Source organism: Parambassis ranga, chromosome 10, assembly GCF_900634625.1.
Source record: "Parambassis ranga chromosome 10, fParRan2.1, whole genome shotgun sequence".
Taxonomy (NCBI): Eukaryota; Metazoa; Chordata; class Actinopteri; family Ambassidae; genus Parambassis; species Parambassis ranga.
The window spans coordinates 18,622,923-18,645,256 of record NC_041031.1 but is presented as its reverse complement, the minus strand read 5'-3'; positions in this window follow the sequence as shown (position 1 = coordinate 18,645,256).

The window sequence follows — 22,334 nt, the reverse complement described above, 5'->3', positions numbered from 1 at the left end:
CAATAGTAGTTGATTAAAACCTTGCTGTCTTATCTTATATCCTCTGCTTGTAATGATTGCCTTTGGGAACTGAAATGGTTTCTGCATATTTTCTGTGTGAGGGTGCATAGATAAAGAAGCAATACTCTGATGTTTAATTAATAAAATGTAAAATATGTCAAATGATATTTTGCCACGTCAGTTAAGCTTTATGTTTTTATATTTGACTCCTGCAGTGTTTCTTATGTATAAACATTAAGACCCATTGATTCTATCTAAGTACTTCAAATTAAAGTAAACTAAACTGTAAAGATGTAGGAAATAATATATGACTGCTCATTAGGTCACTGCAGAGTAGCTGCGCTCTCTTTTAGCCTCTGGGGAAAATGTGTAATGCAGTAAAAATGGCCAAATGTTCCAGCCCTGTAGCAGATCTCATAGGTGGGAAAGCCTTTGTTAATGTATGAGATGAAGATCTCTAAGTGTTTATGTTATGGTCTTCGAGACTCTTCCCTCAAGCCTTAAAATGTTCTTTTTTTCTGTTTGTGTCAGTGACATTCAGCAATTTAACCATAAAGGGCTGATTTTGAGTCAAACCTATACTTTAGTGCTTTGTTCTCACCGGGGATGATGAGAGGCTGCCTACACCTTTCTCCAAACTTCCTGTCACAATAAATCAGTGCTCATGTTGTGCACAGCCATTTACAAACCGGAGGAAAAAAAAACCCCACAAAGGAGCCTTTGGTTCAAGTTATTTGTGGTGTTGTATCAGTACTGAATAAAGGAAAGTTTGTTCGTCTAGTAGTGACACTAAATCAGAGCACGATAGAAGCTGATACTCTGAAAACTGCTAAATGTAATATTGTGTTTTGTAAATAAAAGCAAAATGTGCCATATTGACAGAGGAGCATAGATCCACATGTCCACAAGCAAGGTCCACCTTACCTGGTGCTATTGTGCTGTTCACAGCCACCGACATGCTCTCATTAAAATATGCTATATTTCCTTATATATTTCCTCAAGATATAACACATGGTTCCATTTATGCTAACAGGACATGTAGATGTATTGCCTGATGTCATCTGATCATGGGAACAATACAGCCTCAGAAGTCCATGTTAGGTTGATGGGTATGTTGGGGATGGTTGTGTTACATGCCACATGGCAGACTTTTGCTGAGGAGTCCAGGGTTCAGTCACCCTGACACCACGAGCTGTTTTCTTTTCACTAACTTTAATCATGGTCATTAAGATTCAAAGACTGTTTATGTCAGTTCCCTTTATATATATATATATATATATATATATATATATATATATATATATATATATATATATATATATATATATATATATATATATATATATATATATATAAATCTAAATCCACGGCAGATTTAGATTCTATGATATATATTTTTCATGAAATATTTAAGGTTTGATTGTGCAATAAAAACAGGCACAGCTTTAACTTGTGTTATTTGAAACAAACATCTCTTTATTTAATTGCTATTACCTTTTCACAAAAGCAGCAGTGAACAGTGAGCTGCTCTCCCTGAATACACTGTTCAGTCATGACCTTCTTCATGAATACTCCATAACTACAGCAAAACACTTCAGTGACAACTTAGAAACAGGTCGCATGCTGTAAAACCATCAGCAGCGGGGTCTTCATTTATAGATTTTGTCACGTGTATCTTTGAACGGAAGTTAAGATGACTCGTCTGCAAATGTCGCTTCAGGTTTATTGTTTTTACCGCTGATAGTCGCTCCGCACGGTTTGTAAACCGTCTTGATTGTCTTGAAATTAAACGTGTCTGTGTGTCTGTTCTCCTGTTTTGTGTGACCATGCATGAGTACGCCTTCTTCCAGCATCGCGGCGCAACGTCCTTACACAGAGAGAGCACTTCTGATTGGCTCTCTGCCGCCGTCTCCTGATTCGTCCCTCCCTTTCCACAAACAAAATTTGCTCTGATTGGATCTCGTCTCCATCAATAATTTCGTCTCGTTTTTATTCGTTGACGAAAGTGTCAATCCATTTCGTCTTCGTTTTTGGCACCGTGCGTTAGTTTTTTTTTAGTTATCGTCTCGTTTTTATCAGCAAAAAAAGGTTGTTAACGAAAACTATGACGAAAATGATTCGTCAACAAAATTAACACTGCCTATGAGAAGCCCTCTCTATGAATGGTAACATTCATCCATCCATCCATCATCCATTAACCCGCTTTGTCCTGCTGATCACAGGGGAGTGGAGCCTATCCCAGCAGTAGCTGACTACGGGTGTGAGGCGGGGTACACCCTGGACAGGTCACCAGTCCATCGCAGGGCTGAATGGTAACTTAATACTGAAAATGTCTTGCTGTTTTAATCATATTAAGTTACTCTGATCCTGAATTAAAAGGAATACACAATGAATACCGTATTTACATAAGCCACAGGTGAGGTACCAATGGCTACAAATTGGCTGTTCTCTGAAACACACAGCTATCATTCTGCCTCAGTGATTCTGACAGCACAATTCCATATATTCTCCTCACAATGTGCACAGTCATATTGTTGTCACAACAACCTTGCTTCAGCAATAACCAAGTTATAGTTGACATGATACTGCTGTCTGTGGTGATGGACGACGCAGCCGATTGAAGTATAACTGAATCAAACCTGATACAAAACCTGTAAAAGTTGTGAAACGTGTGCTTTCATTTCCACTCTATCCTTCACACAAGTTGTTTTCAAGCACCTTTTACGGTTTTCTTGGATCCGCTGTCATCTTCAGATATGTCAGATAAGCTGAGGCCTGAAAAGCTACAACTTTCTACACAAAACATTAGCTTCATAAGAGGTAAACTTTAAACTATAGCATTCACCTCAGGTTAGCTTTTGTCATTCATATTTTATTGTATGAGTAGGAGTGGATTGCATTTCATTCTTATCATTGTTTATGTTGTTATATATTTTCAGTCATGAATCAACATGTGTTGTGTGTGTCTTGTGTGTTTAGAGGGGCGGGGACTTGTCACAATAGTATCTTATATTAGCGGCCTCGCGACTGCACAATTTCCCTTGTAAAATGTGTTTAAAATGCTAAGAAATGTGTTTTAGGATGATCCTAATGCCAAATCCAACCACAAGTAAACATGAAACATAATGGGTGAAAACATAACAGCTCACAGTGTGAGGGGGACTCAAACCTCAAACTCCTGAGTGAAAATGCACCACATTGCCTCCTAATATGGCTGTTTCAGTGCCATGGTCAGATGACATCAGGCCATACGATCACGTGTTATGACCACTACCTTAAAAGCAGCATAATACCATATGTTGGGCAGTACGCTCATATGAAAAAACATAACCATGTATTGTACCTGGAGGATGTTTTTACGACCAGATGTGATGCTTTTTCATGAGGACATGTTGAAATTTGTAACTGTAGAATAAGTTATAGTTGTTTAAAGTATTTGTGTAGCAAGCAGGAGCAGAGACCTCCGGGCCTGAGAAATGTAGACCATACACAAGTGGCAAAAACTGCTGTTCCACCTTTGGCCTCTGGAAACAGGGTCCCATGTTGAGATCCCAAACTTAACTCCAGAAATAAAAACATGTTTACAAACTGGTATGGTCTGTATAGATAGTTTTAAAGGTTTTAGCTGTTGCAAACCTAAGCCTTAGCATTGGTCTTTGCACCACGATATTTTATACATCAAGTGTCAATGTGTCCACTGTCGGCCAAAGAAACACTCCACTCAGCTTAGTCCAGCAGATGTGTCTCTAAGAGGTCTTCTTTATGTTGTGTTTTTGTGTTCCTGGCCACCAGGGTGGTGATAATGTGTTGGCAAAACTGGGCTTGACAGTGATCTTAAAATGCAATAAAATGTTAATGCCTGCATAGACTATAATGAGTCACTATGGGTCATTCACAATAAGCCCAATCCATCTGGGAAAGGGAGAGCTGCATGCTCTCCATTCATAATGTACCACACCATTACTTCTAATGGATGTGGGAACATATCTGTGCTACGACCATTATGGAGGAGCTGTGGTGTCACGATGATCATTGTTGTTTCAAAACGGAAATGTTGTTGTCTATCAAGCTGGTGATCTTTCCACGTGTGTGTTCCAAACAAACTTCATTATGATCATCATCAGCATCATACTCACTGTGTTTGATAAAAATCCAGAATTCATAGAGTGGATACTTGGATGGTGTAACCTCATCATTCCTAATTTTCTATATTAACTGCAGAGCTCTATGATGGTTACTATTAAAAATGAACATAATGCCCACTCTCCACTCCTAACTGTTTCAACTGTGTTGCCCCTGAGCAAGACAATTAACCTCTAACTGTTCCATTAAAGAATTTCAGGGTGTTTTGCCTCAGGCCAGTGTTGAAAATAACAACGCACTCCCCAGAAGCTTACCTGCTAGATATTTGTGGGAATGCTCCTTTTAACTAAATATTTACTGTATGAAAATTTAATGAGAAAGTAAAGTATTTTCACTCAGCCCAGAAAAATCAAGTTTCTAGAAAGGGTTTTTTGAAGGTTTACTTTTGTACCTCTACACCTAAAGGAGGAAAATGGAACATGTAATTTATTTACCCTCTGACATCACTCATTGTGGTGAACATTATGAATACATTAGATAAGGTTATGGAATGGTTGTGGTTAAAAGAAGCAACTGCAGCCAATAGATGACTTTATCACTTGAAAATCTATGTTCTTTTTGGTAATTTGCTGTCTCGCATGACAAAGTGTTACACAAACTATTTATTGGGAGTTAATCCCATTACTTGAGTTAACACATTTAAAATGGACACATAAAGATTAAGAATGGCTTTATCAATCCCTGTAGAGAAATTAGGTTGACATGATGTTTGGCTTTTCACTCGAATGTCTCACAGATGCAGAAATAACTTCATGTTTAACTAAGGTTAGATTTGTCCAGATAACAAAGGCATTTCTTGAAGACAGTGTTGCATGTTTGATCCCTCATTTTAACATTACACTGTTACTACTACAGCGCCCTTATCAAAAGAAATTACAGTGGACCCTTGTGTATCGTGGGGGTTACGTTCCAAAAATAACCCACAATAGGCGAAATCCGCGAAGTAGTCAGCTTTATTTGTTACAATTATTATAGATGTTTTAAGGCGGTAAGTCCCCTCACTACACGCTGTATACACTTTTCTCAGACAGGCATTAACATTTTCACTTTTCTCTCTTGTTTAAACACTCTCAAAGTTCAGACTTATCTAACCTAACCCTTCCCTTAACCCTGTAGAAAAATAGGTCCAGTATTGTAGACCATTTTGTATAGACCATTGTCAATCAATCGGAACACAGAACACAATGTGCTGGGGAAAAAAGCAAGCAAAATGGCACCAAACAACAAAAAAAAATCCACAAAACAGTAAGGCCGCAAACGGTGAACCGCGTTATAGCAAGGGACCACTGTAAGCATAAAGAGCAGCACAAAGACAGCAGACAATCCCGTGGGAGCCAAGAGTCTGCCACAGAAGCTTGTTGCAAATCGACATTTTCCTTTACCCAAAACAAGAACTTTACCAAAACTGAACCAAGCAGTTCATTAACCACTTGGTTACTGTGGTCATGGTGATACCACCATCCACCCCACCTCAATTTATGGACTCTGTCACTGAACCACAGCAAACAATCAAATTTGTAGTAGCAGGAGTCGCTAGTAATCCATTTATTTGTGAGAAACTGCGGGGAAAGACTATGAATGTAATGTGATTGTTGAATTTTCAATTACACTGTGCAAATGACTTCAGTTTAGCTGTATTAACTTGAAAGAAGATTTTTACCAGCAGTTTGTTTTAGTCAAAGCTTCAGCTGAAATGTTTTGAACATTTTTTAGAGTTCAGCCGGGTCTTGGCGACGTGGGTTAAATCAAACAAATGAACCAAATTAAGTTCCATTCTGTCATTTAGCTTGAATCCTGCCTCAGCTGCAGTGTGAGCACACAGACATAACAGAATACTACATGCACAAGAATACTAACAATCTGTGTGCTGGTGAGGGATTGTGAATGAGGCAGAGGGAGCAGACTAGCATGTTCAGATATGAGACAGGAATACTGAGTGGCTCTTCATGGTGCAGTTGGTTTGTTTAGCCCCCTTAATGCAGATGTTTAGTCTTAAGAGAGGAGTCCTGTCATTAGACAAACACTTTAGCATCTTGACTGGCAGACAGTGTGACAAGAAAGCAGCCCTCATTTTTTATTCCAGGGAGGTGCCTGTGTGGCCCAAGAAGCAAAAGCACTGTTGGGAGTGACTCGAAAGCAGATTATCACTTTCATCCCCACGAAAATCTTTGAAGCTATGCAACAGTAGGCACAGTCCTTGAACCTGAGTTCCAAGAGGCAGCCTTAAAAATTAGAGAATCCAGTCTGCTTTGTATTCAGTCAAAGTAGGAATGTAAATTCAAAAGCACAAGACTGCATCAATATTCAGGTCAATGCATTGTTAAAAGCGAACACATTCATGTAGATAATTGGTTTGTGTTGCAGTTACTGTATTTAAAAGCAAAAAATAGAGCCAAAGAACAGAGAAAGTTTTTACACTTACCGATTGATTTTTTTTTTTTCTAACTTCCCTTATCTCAAGGTGGCCAGGCAATCAAGACCATGGTCTTTTCGGGAGCATCTCAAGGATCAAAATCAATGGGCAAAATCCCCATGAAGTTCCTAATGGTTTTAAAATCTAAGGAGAGCTATGAAATTATTCTAAATTCTGCCACATTGCAGCAAAAAAAGGTTTTTAAAGCTTTAGGAGGGTTTGGGCCTTTAATGTCTAGAAAGACTCACCACAATAAAAAAATCGCTCCTGCAGTTATTTGCTGGTGGGTGTCTGCTTTTATTCCTTTCATATGTATCCACAGGACATTAGCAAATTGACGTCACTAATATGGCATTGTGGGAAGCTTAGTGTTTACATGCTCATAACTGTAAATCTCAAATAAATCAAAGAATGTTCACGTCAGTCCAGCTCTTGTTGCACATCTGTATTTTGTCCTGGTGGATAGAGCTTAATGAAACTTCATAGCCTCTCTCTTACATGAGTAAATGAGAAATTAAGCATCAGAGACAGTTTCTCATTTCAGCGTAATTAAAGTTTTAATTGCTTGATGTTATAGCGCCGCATCTTGTGAAAAAGCAGACTCACCATTAGGCGCACCACGAATCAGAAAGAGCAGTAAACATGTGTAACACACGGCAGTAATTGGTCATGAATAGTCAACTCCTTCAGATTTATTTGCAACATGACAGGGGTGGATTCTGCGCTTTAATAACACAAACACACATCCTTTCACGTCTGTTATCCTGATGATTGTGCAGTATAACCATAACACTGCAGCACAGAGGAAAACAGTAGGTGCACCTTGTAGGCTAATCCTATTGGTTTTGCCATCTCTAGGAATCTACATTTCACACGGCTGGGTTGAAGCTAATGGCTGCGGGGTGTGCATGCCAATCTCATTAGAGCCAGGTGTTGGGATTCAGATCACTACTGCCTCCTTTCCCTTACTTTGGCTGGGTGTACGTGCTGTCGTAACACTAAGACCTGACAGTGGTTTGCTCCATTTTCTCTCATCTTGAGCCCAGTGGACACCTGTGGTGACAGTAATTGAAAGCGCTCAGATCTTTTGCGATCACTCAGCCCTGTCTTCCTGCCTGTCACTGGCTATCCTGCCAAAGAATAATGCACAAACCCATTTATGTTTTACATACATGCACCTCTGAACTTATGGCCTACATTGCAGGATGCAAGACAACATGTGCTGGGAAGTTTTTCGTGTTTTGCTTTGGGTGAATCAGTGATCGAGAGGCTGTTTATTCAGAGACAGACATACGTCACCGGGACAAATTTCAAGCATCAATTTAGCTGAATCTAGTTGTCATGTCCTCGGAAAGAACAGAAGTTAATGTGGATGTCCTTGTAAGCAGAACCAGACATGCTATTTTTAAACTTAAGTTATTTCTGCTTCCTTTTCATCATCCAACGTTCATGTTTCATTTTATTTGAAATATGTTGTTCCAATAATGATGTTTGACTAAAACACATCTAGAATCTGCTGTAAGTGGTCATACATAGCTTTGGATTTTTTTGACCGTATCCAACCTATCCTCACAAAGAAAATGTAAAATCAGGACTCCAGAAGTGTCCAACATCTTGCTTTTACCACCCCCAACCCACCTCTTAACACTTGACGTTTGTGGCTGTACCGGTCCCATGATCAGAGGATGTTCCAGCATAAACAGAAGTTAAATGTCATACCTGGGGCGTGTATTATGGACCAAATGTGACGTTTGGTATCTTGTTGTTTTGATTGAATAGTTTATCTTGAATAATGAATTAATCTTTGGTCTCCGTTGATCTGTTGTTGAATTGGACTGTGAAGAGCTGCCAACCACTATTGGCATATTTTGGGTGCAACAATGGATTATGATGCCACTAGGGGGATGGTTCATCCAATCAGGGGCCAAATATATTTTGAAAGTGCCTTCTCTTTTCCAAATAGTTTCCAAGGATGACTTTCCAGATGGCTCTGTGTAACAAACCATCTGGTGTGTCAGGTTAGTGTTGGCTGCCACTGCTTTCGTTTGGGTTGGCTGATTTCTGTTGTTTTTATTTTGATGTCAAGAAGATTGTTTGGCTGTTTTCAAGTTAAGTTTGTTTTTCTTCCACTGTTTTCCTATCTCCCTAACCATGTGTCTCCTTTGTTAATTGATCAAAATATAAATAGCTTTACAAAGCCCAAGAAGCAGCTATTTCTTTATTGCTTCCCTTTTCCTTGCTTTACCCGAGACTATGCAGCGGATGTAGGATCTGATCCATGAAGGAATCTGAACATGACTGTGCTGACAGTAATGCATAGACAGCACCAACTGTCATCCAGTTTGAAAACATCAAAGTGAGGCATACACCTTACCGTCTAGCTTTACAGTCTGATGTGCTATACATGCATCAACAACTCCAACCTCCACACCTCTCCTTTTTTTAAATGGATACACCACTTTCATTTTCAGTGCACCAGCACTGAGCCTTGACATTAGATATAAAAGACCATGAAAGAAGAAGAGTCCCAGAGAAGGAGAGAGATATAATCAATTACAAAATGGCAAGCATCTGTTCTGACTTACCTTCAGATGCGGTTTGCATCAAGTTAAAGAGCAGAATTATGAATGTTTCCTCTACTGTTATAAGTCATAATGATGAGTAGAAACGGTTTTGCTGACTGTGTGATTGGAAGCACAAGATGAATATTACATTAATTCCCTTTAAGCAAAACAAAATACTGTGGCTGTGAAGTTCATATCTGTGATGGATGTCACTGCATATACTGAGTAAATAGGAGCTCTAACTACATCCACAGCTAAATCCACTTTGAATGGGCTTCACCGTGGAGCTGCTGTGTGTCAAATGAATGCAGGAGTGCAGACTCATCACCGTGATACAGTCAGTCTGCTAAGTGAAAAGTGAGGAGGAGTTTTTCCTTTTCCTTGTCTGACACATCCAGAATATTACTATGAATACCAGCTGGGAGCCTCATAAATCATCGAGGGGCCTACAGGACAAACGGGGATCACATGGTGCCAGGGCGCAGCAGATGCCAAAGGGTTCAGCTTTAGTAACGATAAGAGCCTCCTTTCAGAAAGTAGGGTTGTGGGAAGTAGATTATCGGTACAAGTGAGGTCAGGGGATGGGAGTATAATTAATACTGTATGAGTTAAACCTATGACATGCTTCTCCTGCTACCCACTGCTATCTGATTTAAGTAGAAAGGAAGGAGGAGAACATGTGGGTGGAGAGCACGCACTTTGCGTGGGTGAGAATAGGGGGGTGGAGAACCCTGCAAAGAGCGAGGAAACACTTTCTCCCTTTTTCAGGGCTCAGTATTGCTCTGTCTCTTCTTATTAGAAAGCTAATGCAACTGTCTGTTCTAATACTGGAGAGCAGCTTTTATTCTTTTTTTTTTCCTTCACAACCTTTTTCTATTCCGTTCAGCACTAATCTGTGCAGTGGCAGCAGATGATAAGACGGGGCACATTCGCTTACTCTCTCTGGTGTTTTTTTTCCCAAGCTTTGTCTAGGCACAAACCGTACAGTACTATGTTTCATCAACTTTGCAGAAAAAAAGGTGAAAACTTTTTCAGGAGATTTTTTTTTTCTGTTCAGTTTCTGTGGTATTTCTTTAGAGGTTTTCTGTTGATATTGCCCTCTAAAACCTGAAAGAAAGCAGGAGCTTCTTTGTGCTTAAAACAAAGAAGCTCCAGTTTTAAGACCTTTGAAGTGCACAAAGTGTTGGAGCTTATGGAGGTATTGTTCTTGGGCAGAGAGGATGAATTTGAGTGTATTTAAATCTACTGGCTTAACTTTTACTGGCACTTGTATTGTAAAGATCAAACATTGTCTTACTGGACCTTGAATACAAACTAAGAATCCCCAGGCCAGAAACAGGAGGGAGAAGGATTCTTTCTCTGGAGATAATTCTGATGTAACTTTTGCTCAATGGAATTGCATGCATGGAATTAGCTCTGTGATGAATTTATATTTTATATGACCAATTCCTGAGATTGTTCATTGTAGGAACAGGCGCCTAATACCTAAAATGTAAATGTCAGCTTCTCTTAGGTGATTCAGGGTTCCTTTTTTTAGCCTCTCCATGACTGACTGCATGTCAAAGCGCAGGCAATTATGGGCAACAAATAAGGCATTAGGTTCACGATAAGAAAAATAGACTGATATACAGGCCTCATGGAGTTCAGGGTAGCTAATTCATTCTCATTGTGGCACTATTAGGAAAATAAAACGTGTGTCATTGTTAAATGTAAAAGACATGAAGCATCCTTGACAAGCCAAGAGCTTGATCACTTGATTGAGTTTGCAGGCTGTCGACATCTCCAGGCCTCCTGAGGGGATTAGGATTTATTAACACAACCCTCATTTGTGAATGACAAAAGACTTAGATTGCCAGCAGTTCTCAAAACATGCGGCCATTTGTCTGCAGGTTTAGGTTAGGCATTAAAATTGCTTGGTCAGCTTAAAGAGTCATGGCTTAAAACAGGCACTTTAAAATCTGCAACAAGCTCAAGGTACTGCCCAGACCACATGGCAGGCCATCCATCCATACAATCACTTAGTCCATGAGGGATGTGGTAGCAACAGGGAGGAGCAGAGATAGTCAAACCATCAGCAACATTTCCTACAGCTTCTCTTGGGAGTTCTGCAGAGATTTAGTAGACGACCTCCAGTGAGTCTACGTCAGCTTCACCCTTAGCCTCTCTGCACAGCTGGCCAGGCCTGGTAGAAAGTGGTATCCATGCACCTTGGATACCACTCTTTAGAGGCCTACCTAATGAAAGCAAAGTTTCACTGCATGTGCAGCACTGGCCTTAGTAGTAGCAGTACAGATGGGAGGGTTATTAATGAGACAAGAGGCTGCTGAACTGAATGCTCTGTCGTAGAAAATCACTGATCTGACACCAAGTCCATGCACAATAATTACGCATAAAAGAACACATGAAAGCACCCCGTGAGCCATAATAAATAATAAACACCCTGCACATGTCCAGATCAATCATGTTATGGATGTGACTGACAGCTGATAAAGTCAGAGCTGACTCAAGAGGAGATTGTTACAGTGCGCTGCACAGCATTGTTAGAGTGAGGAAAAAGCTATTTGGGATTTTGGTTATAAAAATGATACGACTGTAATCTTGATCGCCTCCCATTGGCAGTGTGAATATAATTTGAAACACCCTGAGTAGGAGCGCCTATCTTTGATCTTTGCCGTTTTGTTTCTGCACAAAATAAATCATTTGTGTTGGTATGAATGGTTTTATTCAGTGTAATTTTGTGGGTAGTTTACATTTATATGACAAATGAAAATCTTTCTTCTATCAAGGTGTCATTGCAGTTGGCCGGATTTGGCCTGTGGGCCTTGAGTTTGACACATGTGGCCTAAGGGATCCAAGTTTTTATATCAATTTAATTTTCCAACAAAACCAAATTTTAAAGAAAACTACTATTCTCATTGGATCACTTCTTAAATAAAAACAAACAAAGACCAGAATCCTAAAGCCTCTTTTTTTAGTTTATGTCCACCCTGAGATTTCTAGTGTCCCGAGGTTGTTGAAGTGAATGAATCCAAGCCTATTTTGAGTTTGGATGGTTAGATGACAGACAGGTTATTATTTTAGGGGAGTCAGGAAACCAGAACGTAATGTTTTCTCCAGCATGCCTTAGAGTCCCACCCACTACTCCTACACATCCATCAATTTTCTGAACTCGCTTTGTCCTGTGCTACAGTGTCTCGGTGGGGGGGGTTACCAGTCTATCACAGGGCTAACATAGAGAGGCAAACAACCATTCACACTCACCAATGGCCAATTTAGAGTCCCCATTAACCTAACATGCACGTGTTTGGTATGTGGAAGGAATCCAGAGTACCTGGAGGAAAAACCTCAAAGGCCTAAGCCAGATTCAAACCAGGAAACACTGTACCACTGTGCCATCCCCACTCCCACACTTCCACCCTTTAAATTACTTCTTCAGGGACTGGTAACTAAAGAGCAAACAGGCAATTTTAAAAGATATTCAGACCCACTTTCCCAAAATGTTCTGTGTGCACAGTCTGCACAAATCTTGTGTTGATTCTCCATCTCCCACTCCTGCAGCGAAAGAAGCAGTCTGCGTTTTCAGTGGTGGTCTCTTACAAACGATGTCATTTTTTATGCACCCACTGGGGGAAGAGTTCATTTCAACCTATCTGTGCATATCTCTGTTATATTGGCCAATGGCAAATATTCCAGTATTCCATTTTTAAGACAATATCTGCTGATATCTTCACAATTCAAATCATTTTTTTTTGTCATTGTGAGAATTCTCAACCAAATTCATCACATATTCAATACAAAGAGTGCACCACATAAGACAGACTCTCATAAACTCAGACATTGTCTTTCTTGTATTCTGTTATTATTACAGAAAATACAGTAAATCTTGTCTTGTGTGGTGAAGTATGATAATAATGGAAGAAAAATTAAAATCATATTTAATGCCATAGAACTTATGTGGGAGCGGTCAGTGGCCAGGCGACATATTAAAACTTGGATGTCCTGTTGTGTGAGACATTGTGGAGTTTTGAGGCCCTCATAAAGAAAGCGGTTTGCTGGAGTGGATACCCCAGTGTGTCATTTGGTACTTGTCAGGTCCTCCCTTGCCCTGGTGGCATGATTAAACTTTGGAAGAGTCATCAGATTTGCTGGCACTTGGAGATTAAGCTGATCTCACACAATCCCTCAAGCAGAGACGACCCTCCGCCATTGTAATTTTATGCTAATAGAGAGATATCTTCACATTGTAGGCAGCAATTCCAAATCTCTCGCACTCTTTTTTTTTTTCATTGCCTCTTCTCTCTCACACTATCTCTTTGTCTTTCCTCCCTTCAATTATCCCCCCTTTCAGAGTTTGATACAGTTAAAGAAATCCCCGGGACACTATTCAGTTCCAGTCAGTCTAATCTGGTGAGTGGGGCTGTATGGTTGTGTAACACTTTACCAACCTTTTGTAAACACATTACAGTGGATAGACTGTACAGTTTTAAAGGATCACACAGAAGGCTTAAAAGCACTCTTCCCCGTCTCATGTTTGTTTGTTTCCTTGTACATAAGCTTCTGCTGTCCTCTTAGCCTGTTTTGAAGTGTTTTTTTTGTCATTTATCAGCTGTTTTCACACAGAGTTCAAAAGTGCATCTTAAATGTTAAGTGGATCCAGTAGTGTTGTTCCCATCACATCCCATGCTTATTTTTATATTCTAGATTAATTGCATGGTACAAGTAAAAGTTTGAATTAATTATTATTAAGCAAGAGTTTCTCTTGAACTCTTTGTACCTGAGAGGATGAAATGAAAATGTTGATGACATTTGGAGGCTGTTTGCTGCAGTTACAGGACATAACACCTTGTCCTCGTTTATTGTAGTGGTGTTTCTTTACTGACCTCATATAACTATGGACAAAGTCTGTGTGACCTGTCACCTGTACATTTCTAAAGAACCATTTTGAGTCAGTTTGAGAGACTCTGATTGTCACCACAGTGGCAGGTGGCAGTGTTATAGTCCACCTGAACTCCCAGTTAATCCCAATACAGGCAAAGGGGGTTGCAGCATTGCAGTCATTAAAGCTGGAAGCTTGCGAGATGAGCCAGCACCTGCCTGTCATTCAAAGCAGTCAGGTCTTTAATTATGTGAAATTTTATATCTTAATGGGATCAAAGTCGTGTAAAAATTCACTCACTGTACACTTACTAATATACACTATGTACTCATAAATAAACATCATTATTGTGTTTTTTTCAGTTTTTTTTTTTTAATAAAGTTTGCCATTATAACATGGTAGTCTGTGAGAGCTGATATTTCCTCTGTTGGTATGTTTCAGTAGATGTGCACATTATATCATAAGACCCTGTGGTCAGACACCATGGACACACAGGGCAACAGATGCTAAAAAAAAGTGTTCAGCTTAAAGTGTCAACCATTAATATTGTGCATTTTGTCCATTTTTTTTAAACATTTTCAAAGACTGTTTGTACAAATGTGGGTAGCATTATACCTGAAAACCCACACCTGGCTTGACTTTGGGTCAAGGCTCCTATGTGTCCCTAGTCTCAATCTGACTTTTGTTTGATCTCGTATTTCAATAAATTAAGATACAAGGATGAATGTGAATGAATTAATGTTTTCTCTTCAATTTATAATAAAATAATATAATTATAATAACCACATAACTGAACCTTAGCCAGTTCTTTATCTGCATCCTTGTCTTTATGAATCTTCTATGAAACCCTCGCTCTCATCTTTATCCAAGTAGCACAATCCAGCTGTTAAGAAAACAATAATACTGTGTTGTCTCCACTCATGTGGAATATCACCTGTCAGGGAGCCAAGAACAGTGATCTGCACTGTTATTTTTTTATTTAACTTCCAAATAACAAGCCGCATTGAATGTTTTGACATGTTTTCGTAATGATGTCATTATTGTTAAAATGACACGTAACACAAATGAACAGTGACAGATGAGGACTGGCACAGCTTGGAGGGGAAAAGAAGAAATGGTTGAAATATTTTGACTTCCCTCTGAGCCACCTGTAGCATCAGCCAGATGGTGGAGTTGAAAGAGAGAGAGAGTGTGTGTGTGTGTGTGGGGAGGGACATCTCACTGATTATGTCCCTATTCACTTGAGGGTGCATCTGGTGTATAAAGAGTCTGTTCATGCTGCCTCTCTGCAAGCTGCAACCACTACATTTTTTGTTCCTTTTCGAAATGTTTAATATGAAGCACTGTGTTTGTGCAGTGAATTAGGCATAATGAGGCTGTCCACAAAGATGTCATGCAACACACTCCTCTGTGCTGTTATGTTGTACAGTGAGCTGTCTCTGTTTAGAGCTGAAAAGCTTTCTTGTTGTTTTGCTAAACCATAAATCCTGTTTTCTATAATGAAAAAAAAAACAATCAGTTCTTGCAATGTATGTAGAATATGAAATGAGAATCCAGTTTCGCCTTTGATTTGGGCTTATTGTGTTGTTGTACAATAGATCAGTTTACATTAGATGCTAAGTGTGTCCACATCTTAGGCATTTGTTCTTGTTGAAATAGACTGTGCTACATTGTTTTGCTTTGTATTCCCACACAGCTTCACTTTAACTCCTAAGGAAACCACAGACAGTATATTATTATTATTATTATTATTATTATTATTATTATTAACTATGGATGAAGCTTCTGTGACGTCACCTTTTTAAAGCACCGTCTTGAGTGTCTTTGAGAGACTTTGCCATGTTGGCTGCATCACAGTCTACCTAAACTCCAACTACAGGCAAAGAGGGGGAGAGTGAGTGAAGCTGAGGTGGGCGTGCAGTCGCCAAGGCAGGAAGCTTGTGCTCTAATTCAGCACCTGCCTCTCACTCAAAGTGATCTCACCCAAAAATAAGCGTAATTTTGAGTTTTATAGGACTGAGTTTATAATTTCTATCAGTCTATGGGGATTAATTAGTTTTTGGAATCACCCCCTGGAGGCTGCAGGGTGAACTGCAGTTTTTAACACCTGCACATAGGCTTTATGTCTGCATCAAAGATGTTTGCCAGTTGAAGGGAACATACAAATCACAGTGTGACGTTTACTGCCCTGCAGTGACAGTGATTGTCAGCACAGGCTGATGTAGTGATAGTTCTATATTTTAACCATAGTTGCATTGATAGCTGACACTAAGAAATAAAAAAATATACCAACTTTAAGAGATGGTTTTTGATCTTATGAACACAAACCTGAATCCACGTGTCAGCCGACTGTAAAAAATATGTAGGCTACTTATGTAACCTATGCTAATAGGTTCATTATATCAACTTAAAACAGAAGTGAATTCAAAACAACAAAGCGATCTTCATGGAATGGTAAGGTGATTGTGAAAATATATTTTATTATGAAAAGTTTTTTCCAGTTTTTCATACTGCATACAAGTCTCCTACGCTTTTTCTTTTTGTTAGTTATTTTATTAGTTGTCAAGAGACTTTCTATGTCTCCTGAGAAAAAATACTGTACAGGCTAGGTGAGAACATCACTAATAAAAGCTAAACAAATTTTGATTCCAGTGTGAGGGCAGATTCCTGTTATGTTCTAGTAGGTTTATGCTGCAATATTCAGGTTCTATGGGCGGTTATTTTAGATGAACTTGCTATATACATTGCATATAAGATAAGATAAGATAAGATAAGATAAGATAAGATAAAACTTTATTAATCCCGAAGGAAATTCTTGTGCCAGAGGTATCAAGTTACATTAAATGCAGTTAAGTACAGAGTATAAGAGTATAAGTGTCACTATAATCCAAAATAAGAGTACAGTACGCAGTATGAGCACAATATATGATACATGGATACAAATATGGAGATGTAAGGTGCTAAGTAAACATAAACATAGACAAGTGGAGGGAATGACAGTGATGCCTGACATGATTATCTAGCGCTTCTCCCTACAGAAAGGGGAGGAGTTATACAGTCTGATGGCCACTGGCAGGAAGGACCTCCTGTGGCGTTCTGTGCTGCTCCTCGGTAGTCTCAGTCTACCGCTGAATGTGCTCCTGTAGGACAGCAGTGTGTCGTGCAGGGGGTGAGACGTGTTGTTACGAATACTGAGGAGTTTCCTCAGTATCCTCCTCTCCGTCACCTCCACCACAGACTCCAGCTCCACTCCCAGCACCGAGCCAGCCTTCCTGATGACCTTGTTGAGTCTGTTGGTGTCGGCCGTCTTCATCCTGCTGCCCCAGCACACTACAGCGTAGAAGATGACGCTGGAGACCACCGAGTGGTAAAACATCTGCAGCATGGTCTGGCAGACGTTAAAGGACCTGAGTCTCCTCAGTAGATACAGGCGACTCTGTCCCTTCCTGTATATTGCCTCTGCGTTTGTGGACCAGTCCAGTTTGTGGTCAATGTGGACACCCAGGTATTTGTAGCTGTCCACAATGTCCACGTTGGTACCCTTGATGCTGACCGGGTTTGGGAGTGTCTGGTGCTTCCTGAAGTCCACCACCAGCTCTCTTGTCTTTGTGACATTCAGCTGCAGGTGGTTCTGTCCGCACCACTCCACAAAGCTGTCCACCACACTCATATACTCCGCCTCCCGACCTCTGCTGGTACAGCCCACAATGGCAGAGTCATCCGAGAACTTCTGCAGGTGGCAGGACTGTGAGCAGTGTCTGAAGTCCGATGTATAGAGTGTGAACAGGAATGGAGACAGTACCGTGCCCTGGGGTGCCCCCGTGCTGCTCACTATCGTGTCCGAGACGGTGTTCCTCAGCCTCACAAATTGTGGTCGACCTGTAAGATAGTTAGTGATCCAGGTGACCAGTGGGGTCTCTACCTGCATGTCCAGGAGCTTCCTATTCAAAAGGGCAGGCTGCACGGTGTTAAACGCACTGGAAAAATCAAAGAACATGATTCTAACAGTGTTACCTGCCTCCTCCAAGTAGGTGTGTGCTCTGTGCAGCAGGTAGATGATGGCGTCCTCCACTCCAATACGGGGCTGGTAAGCAAACTGCAGGGGGTCCAGCGATGGTTCCACAACAGCACGCAGGTGTTTCAGGACCAGCCTCTCCAGAGACTTCATCACATGTGAAGTCAGAGCAACTGGTCTGTAGTCGCTGTGTGTGCTTGGATGTTTGGTCTTGGGCACAGGAACAAGGCATGTTGTCTTCCACAGGGCAGGGACAGTCATCAGGCTCAGACTCAGGGAGAAGATGTGCTGGAAGACCCCACACAGCTGTGTGGCGCAGTCCCTGAGTACTCTGGGGCTGAGTCCATCCGGTCCTGCAGCTTTTCCCGGTCGTAGGCGACTGAACTCCCTCCTCACATCCTCTGTGGTGATGGTAACTGTGGACACAGAAGAGCAGAGAGAGAGATCTGATGGGGGAGGGTGGGGGGTTGTTAATGGAAGGTGGGGTAAGGGGGGCAGGGTGATGTTATTGATGGGGAGGTGAAACTGGTTAGTATGGTTAGGGGGAGGGGGAGGAGGAGGAGGTACATTGTTGTTATAGACAGGTGTTAATGGTGCATCACAGGGAGGGGGAGGGTGGTCAGGGAGTGGACTATCAAACCTGTTGAAAAACAGGTTCAGCTGGTTGGCCTCCTGCAGATCTCCATCCATCAGCTGGTCAGAGATCCTATTGTGGCCGGTGATGGTTCGCATGCCACTCCATACCTCCCTCAAGTTGTTCCGGGCAAGTTGGCTCTCCAGCTTCCTCCTGTAGCTCTCCTTGCCCTCTCCAATCTTCTCCCTCACCTCTGCCTGGGCCCTCCTCATCTCCTCTCTGTCTCCACTCAAGAAGGCTGTCTTCTTTCTGTTGAGTGATGCCTTGATGTCCTTTGTCACCCATGGTTTATTGTTTGGAAAGCAGCGTATTGACCTGGTGGGGATTAGAGAATCTGTACAAAAATTAACATATTCTGTGATACAGTCTGTGAGTGTGTCTACATCCTCACCGTGGGTGTCACAGAACACATCCCAGTCAGTCACCTCAAAACATACCTGCAGGGTCTCCAGGGCTTCCGGTGTCCACCTCCGTACAGTTTTGGTGGTCACCGGCTGCCGCTGTACTGCTGGTATATACTGGGGTTTGAGATGGACTAGGCTATGGTCTGATCTGCCCAAGGGAGGGAGAGCTATGGAGCTGTATGCCTCTTTAACATTAGCATACAGTAAATCTAGAGTTTTATTTTCTCTTGTTTTACAGTCCACAAACTGCTTGAAAGTGGGCAGAGTTGATTTCAGATTAACATGGTTAAAATCGCCAGAAATCGCTATGAAGGCATTAGGGTGCTGGGTCTGAAGCCTCGCGGTCACAGAGCTGATGACGTCAGTAGCCCGCGACGCCTCAGCCGAGGGAGCAATGTAAACAACGAGTACAATGGCGTGAGAGAACTCTCTGGGCAAATAATATGGACGTAGACTCACCGCTAGCAGTTCAATGTCCGGGCTGCACACACGCTCCTTTACCGTAACGTGTCCCGAGCTGCACCACCGGTTGTTCACGTAGAGCGCAAGTCCCCCTCCTTTCTTCCTGCCGCTCTCGGTGCAGTTCCTGTCCGCCCGTACCAACTGAAAGCCGGCTAAACTCACGGTAGAGTCCGGTATGTTTGCGTGCAGCCACGTCTCTGTAAAGCACATTACAGACGCCTCACGAAACACACACTCGCTCTTTGTGAGAGATGTTAACTCTTCCATCTTATTACCCAGTGATCTAACATTACCCATGACGATAGAAGGAAGATACGGCTTGTATCTTCTTTTCCTCAGCTGTCTTCTTTTGCCCCCTCTGCTTCCGCGTTGTTTCTTCCTCAGCTCTTTGGGGATTTCGTGTCGCTGGCCATACATCCCGCTGTGCTGGAGACTCATCAGCTGATCCCTGGTGTAAACAATGGAGCCCTGGCGTGTTTCCGTCACGGCCGAGACGCGGCATGATAAAAGTGCTCCAAAAGCGATGAAGACCACGAAGAAAGTCCGAAAAAGACGCATTATTGCAGTGTCTGACCGCTTATACTTCGATTTAGTACGAAGTAGAGTGTGTAGAGTAGGAATAAATTACGAAAAACAACTTAATACACCCGCGGTGTGCGGAGCTTCTCTGGCTGGCTGCTACCGCGAGGCCGCGCCGGAAGCTATACCATATGTACACACAGCTGAGTCTGAGAGAAGACAGGATCCAAACGAACGTTTTTTTCTAAGTGGTTCCTCTCATTCAGCTTTAATTATTGGAGATGACATACCATGACTACACAGAATATTACATCTTGCTGACATTAGCCTGGTTTCATCTAGGTTTCACCTAAAAAAATTGGTTTCATCTGCATCTCCCTTCATGAGTGAAATGGGAATGAAATCAATTAAAGATCATAACTCACCTATAAGTAAGATGTACGACGTTGATAAAATGTATGATGTGATTGTTGTAGTGGGACTACAGATGGAAATTAGCTTGGTCTTGATCTGGTACAAGCATCTCTGTTCTTTTGCGCTTAATGTTATTGTACATTGTCACAATAAATAAACTCAAACTCAAACCTTATCACTCTTTCATGGCAGAAGCAGGTGGTCCAGATGCATGTTGCTTTCTGTATATTTGGGGAGTAGCAGTCTGACGCCAGGCATCAACACTCAAGCTTTCTAAGTTATTTCTGAGTCGGATGCAGTCCTACAGCTACAGCAGAACTGAGGCTCTAATTTTTGATGTGATGAAGAGAGAAATCCCGGAGCTGCACAGTTGACAGTGTAGTTCACTGAAGCAGCAGATAGGATTTGTGGACTCATAGAAAAGATGTGTAGCATTTCATACTCAAATGAGCTTTATGATATTAAAGGGCACAATGTCATCAATTAGAAAAAAAATATCAATTTAAACATCCTGAATTTAAAATGTATCCAATGGACAAGGTTTGCTAAAAGACTGGGGGTGTTTGGAGGACATAGATATTTAAACCTGAAAGTTTTAGAGTCAGTATCTGAGGGGACCGCACGTGCTCTGATTCTGACTCTTTTGATTTTTAGTTGGCATACAGTTGAACTCTGAGCAGTTAACATGAAACACTATCCTTCCTCCTCAGGCATTCTGTGAGGAGAAGGTTTGCAGCTCTGAGAGCATGAAAGACCATTCAGAAATATGTCATGGCTGTCCCACAAGCATAAAGTATCTTCTTGTGTTGGCCTTTGAAAGCACTCGGCTGCTCTGTCAGTGAACCCGAGGCCTCGCACAACTTGCTAAGTACTGTGTCGCTGTGTGGTTTAAGGGTAATATGCTGCGGTCACAAATCCAAAGGTTTGTCTTCTACTTGTCTGTAATTCACAAATGCTCTTCTTAGGTACTCAAGAAAAAGTGTGAGTGTGGATGTTTGCAGTACTGAGTACGACTAGATAGTAATGTGTGATGTCACAGGAACTGATAACAGTTTTACTCTCAGAGTCACACACTGATTCTTCCTGTTACTCCTGTGAGTAACAGGAACCTCCATTAAAAATTAACCTCGGCATCAGATTTCCAACCTGATGTTAGTAGGTAGGTAATGAGGATGCACTGGATTTTATACAGAATTTTATAACAAAATATAATAGTTATATATATATATATATATTACTATTATATTTTGTTATAAAATATGTTATAAATAAGTATGATATATTGTTTATTTAATTTTCTGTCAGAAAGTTTGAAGAAAGCCGAACAACCCAGACATTTTAAGCATTCCACTGCAGACATGAATAATTATACCTAGACCCAGGGTGGTTATACTATCCAGGAGATGGCTGTAGACGCGTGGGTGTACCTCAAAGCCCACTGAGGGTTAACATTTTCATCCATGCACAGTCCATAGGCATCCACAGGACCGTATATAGCCACTGATATACTTTCTTCTTTTCTCCGAGTCTATTCAGTCTCCCCTGAGTCAGAGTGATGTCCTTGCAGTGAGTTGTGCTGTAAAGATCTGTGCAGATACCTTCATTCATCTTATGATAACAAAATATACATCACATGGATGTTTGTGCAATGTTGGTACTTCAGTAGACAATGAACAAGCAACCTCTCTTGTGGTAGCATAACTTAGTTTTGTAGTTAAACCAAGCTGACAGCTCTGGTGGTTCAAGTTACATTTCATTAAAAGCCCCCCCCTAAAATTCACAATACGGTTTATTTTGATTGCAGTTTCTGGTTGTGTTTTGCACATAAATGTGGGAACTAATGTGAGAGGAAAATGTGGTGACATATTAATATAAAGGTGTTAACTAATT